The sequence below is a fragment of the Elephantulus edwardii genome, unplaced genomic scaffold (genome assembly GCF_000299155.1).
Source record: "Elephantulus edwardii isolate Elephantulus edwardi_28Jun2011 unplaced genomic scaffold, EleEdw1.0 scaffold00073, whole genome shotgun sequence".
Lineage (NCBI taxonomy): Eukaryota > Metazoa > Chordata > Mammalia > Macroscelidea > Macroscelididae > Elephantulus > Elephantulus edwardii.
Genome location: NW_006399823.1, coordinates 2,060,003 through 2,064,194, shown reverse-complemented (window position 1 = coordinate 2,064,194; position 4,192 = coordinate 2,060,003). Strand labels below are relative to the sequence as shown.

At 34.3% G+C, this 4,192-nt stretch overlaps 1 pseudogene; it reads left to right on the top strand.

The window, feature by feature from the left end:
• LOC102875666 overlaps positions 1–415 on the top strand; it is an 88,155-nt pseudogene extending 87,740 nt beyond the window's left edge.
• The last annotated feature ends 3,777 nt before the right edge of the window (positions 416–4,192 follow it).

Here is a 4,192-nt window from a genome sequence, read left to right as displayed (position 1 = left end):
CATGGGGGTGTTGCAACCTAGAAGACACAAATTTGACTAACAAGTTATAAGTACATGAGTCCAAAAATTATGGAAAAGTAAAAGAAAAGATACTTGCATTGTTTTACAAACCCTCCCCCATGAAATCGTTTTGTTCATGACGATTTATCATGACAAAGGAAAAATCAAAGGGAAACTGGGAAGAACACGAAATTTGTTATCTCCTCCTTGTTAAAAACAATGTTCCCCTGAATCCAGATTCCAGTGAAGCAAAAAGTGTGTCTCACATGAACAAGAAGAGTTACAACAGATGCTGGACAAAGGAGTCAAGAGAGAAGTGAAAGTGGCCCCTTGGTTGAGAACCACTATAGAGGAATTTCTATCTAAGTAATGGGATCATTCAGATGATATAAACCAATCTGCTGGGCCTCATTAAATATACAGAGTATACAGGGCATAACAAGGATTACCATAAATGTTTTACCATTGTAGTAAAACATCAAATGTTGTCTTTTACAAAGCCAGCATAGAGCAGAAAAAAAAACCAACCCCAGACCAAGAATGCTACTAAACAAGGAACATTTTACATATTAGCAATGAGGAAAACAAAAATAATCTTCCTAAAAATAGGATCTATTTTACCTATCTTACGTTGGGGAGAGAACACACCCAGCAATAGCGTATTTAAATATTTAGGTCTTAGATTCAGATACTATTATAAGTAAAAGTTTGGAAGGTAGAGTTAATTTGGGAAGCTTTTTGGAACTAGCATTCAATGAGGAGTGTATCTATTGAAATGGCATACACATATTTGCAATTTAGAAAGGCTGATGACAGCAGCTTCTTCTTACTGAGTCTATAACCTACTTTTAAATCCACTTAATGCACCTTCAATTTGGGCCTGTCAATTCAATTCTTTTCTGTCCATTCAATTTTTAATCCCCTATCTGCTTAGTTATTTTTATAAAATCGCCAATCACAACATTTATGAAATAGTTATAAAATTACCCAATTAATTAGAAGGATCTAGTTATATCCTACAATTACAAAGATATTTTGTATCTTTTAAGATATTTTAACACATCTTTTCAAAACATGAATTGTTGGTTGTAAAAGGAATACGGAATTTAAGCATTTAAAAATAGATAAACTTGTTTTGTAAAGCATTTACGTAACCTAAGTTTCTTGCTGGGAGGTCTGTTGGCCTACAGGGAAGCAGTTGCTCTGCCTACAAAGCACACAGTTTAAATCCACCAGGGTCTCCACGGGTGCAAGATGGGTAATCTCCTCCCAGATGATTCATTGCCTCTGAAAAACTCTCTGGAGGGTCAATTATGAGTCTGTGTTCCTATTGGTAACAAGATTATTTGTACTGATAATGAAGAGGAATTTTGCAAGAGCAATAGATTAAGAGCTCTTCTGATAGTTTTTCTATACTGATTTTTAAAATATTTGTTTGCATATACATTGTTTTTTATTCATGAACTTGATTCTGAAAAGATAGTATTTTGAAACACTATTTGAAGGCCTATAAGAGTTTGCTCCTTATCTTTCTATACCATTTGATGTCATGAAAGTCTTTGTGCGTGCTATATATACTCTGATATCAGTGTTGCTGCTCTATTGAATCTTCTTTTTATAAACTGCAGATTTGTAACTGAAATCATTGTGGGTCCTGTTAATATCCTTTACCAATTAAATTTCTTTAGCTGTTACTGTTAGTGCGCACAATCACCTATGACCTCCATTTGGCTAAATCCACCTATATTTGCGAAATGTGAGAAATTCAATTTCTTTCGTCATTAAATACAATGCAAGAATAAAATAAAAATGTGTTTCCATTAAGTTACAGCTAATTGGCAGAAAAAGGAAAAGATAGACAGTAACCAGGTTTGGCAATGATAGGCCACGTAAGAGAACTTTGACACACTAGTGTTTGAAATAAAACTCTGAGAAAAAGAATCAAGATGCAGAAAAACGTGTTCTATTGACACAAAATTAAAAATCAGACAACATAGGAATGTTTAGAAATTCATAAACTGTGAAATATTGAAAAGTAGATATGTTTACTATAGAAATCAAGGCAGGGAGAAGACCCAAGTGTATTCACTTAATGTTGATATTTTAAATTTAGCAATTCATTGTATTCACTTTCTCATATTCATATTATAAAATATATACTTTTTAATATACTTTCAAGGATGCAAAAACAAGGACATTTAATTTTGAGTTAAAAAATCATAATTGTATTAGAATAACAACATTTTGAAAATAAATTATAAATTATTGCAATTATTGCAATGATACAAGAGAAAACATGTTCAGACTTATATTAATCTACTTGAAATAAAAAAGAGTAGTTCTTTTAAAGTGAATAGAGAGGATTAGAGACCACAGTCTTATTGTGTAACATGATTGCTCTATGGTGCAACAAAATTATCTCATTTGTGATAGAATAATTCAGAACAGTTGCTGAAGGAGGAAGATACATTGGCATGAAGGATTCAATAAAGTAGTGTGCTCAGCAAATTTTTAAGGAAGAATAAACAAGGATTTAGAGTAAGGGGGGAAATAGAAATTATTTGTTGAAAAACAGAGAAAATGTCAGGAAGACTGTGACTCTCAAGGGCACAGCAGTCCTTGGCCCCAACTGACATCATGATCATGTCGTAATTCAGTTTTATAAAACACTGTCCTAAATGAGGTTGTCAAGTGTAGACATTTTCAGACAGTTTGCATCATGCCCAGCTCAGAGATCACACTCCAGTCTCTCATTATAACAGAGGTTTCTATTTCTCTCTCACCTGGCATAATCCATAAAGTGTTGTGCTACTAACAAAAGGCCAGCTCAAACCCACTAGTGACTCCTGGAAAGATTTACAGATTCAGAAACCTGATGGAGTGTCAGTATGATTCAGCATCAAATTGAAGGCATTGAGTTTGAGTTTTGAAAGCTGGTACAATCATATGTTTTCTACAGAGAGTAGAATGAAGAAGACAGTGCCTGATAATTTCACTAATTGATCATCAAATATTTTGCTTTTATTCAAAGATTTCTTTCGATACTTTTTAAAAATTATTATTTTATTTTATTATTTTGTGTGTGTACTGTTGAATCAGATCTGACTGGTACAGGAGGAGATTGCCCCTCCTTCTCCAGCAGAGCATCTGGTTTGAATCCACAAGCTACATGTCAGGAGAAAGATGAATAATCTCCTACCATGAAGTTTACGGTCTCTGAAAACCTACTGGAGGGTCAGCTATGGGTCATTTTGGACTGCATAGCAAATAAAAATAACAATAACAATATGAAACAGAATAGGCTTCATTGAACCTTCCAGACTAGGGAGCAAAAGAAAAATCTGATAATTTATTTCTGAAAAATCAGTAAATAGAAACCTATGGTTAATAGTAGTCTGATTCTGTGTTACAGAGTCTTTCGTGTTGCTATGATCCAAAACAGGTTTTACTGAAACTTCTGAACTAGGGAAATGGAGAAGAAAGGAAAACCTGGTAATTTGCAGCCCAATTCCCCCACATGCTCATGGAGAGGAATAGGTTGAATTGGAGTCCTCAAATTTTGTATTAACTTATATAGGACATGATTCTTAGAATTTGTGTGATTGTCCTCCATTTTTTAATCTGATATAGTTATCCCTTACCTTACAGGTTGTAAACCTTAAAACCTGTAAGTTAATAAAACGTGATTAGTACATAGGAACCACTGGTTCACAGCAGTCTGATTCTTTTGTACAGGAATTGGTGGCTAATTGCTGGGCAGCTAATAATAATAATGACACATTAACACATGCTACAAACCAGTCAGCTCCCACCTGGAAAAGTCACTTGCTAAGCTTTCAATACAGAAGCATTAATGAAATAATGTATGATCAAGAGCCTGTGATGATGAAGGAGGACGTTCAAGCTAAGTTCAAGTTCAAGTTCTCTGAAGGAAATGGGGGGGGTAAACTAAGCCCTAGGAATTGGCAGAATACCAACTGACACTTTTCAATAAGCTGATGTTGCTCTGGATACACTCACCAAATTGTGCCATCAATTGACTGGAAGAGATCCATACTTGTTCCCATTCCAAAGAAAGGTGACCCCAATAGAGTACAGAAATTATCAAGCAATATCATTAATACCACATGCAAGCTAGATTCTGTAGAAAGTTATCAAAAAAATGACTGGAACAGCACATAAACAAAGAACT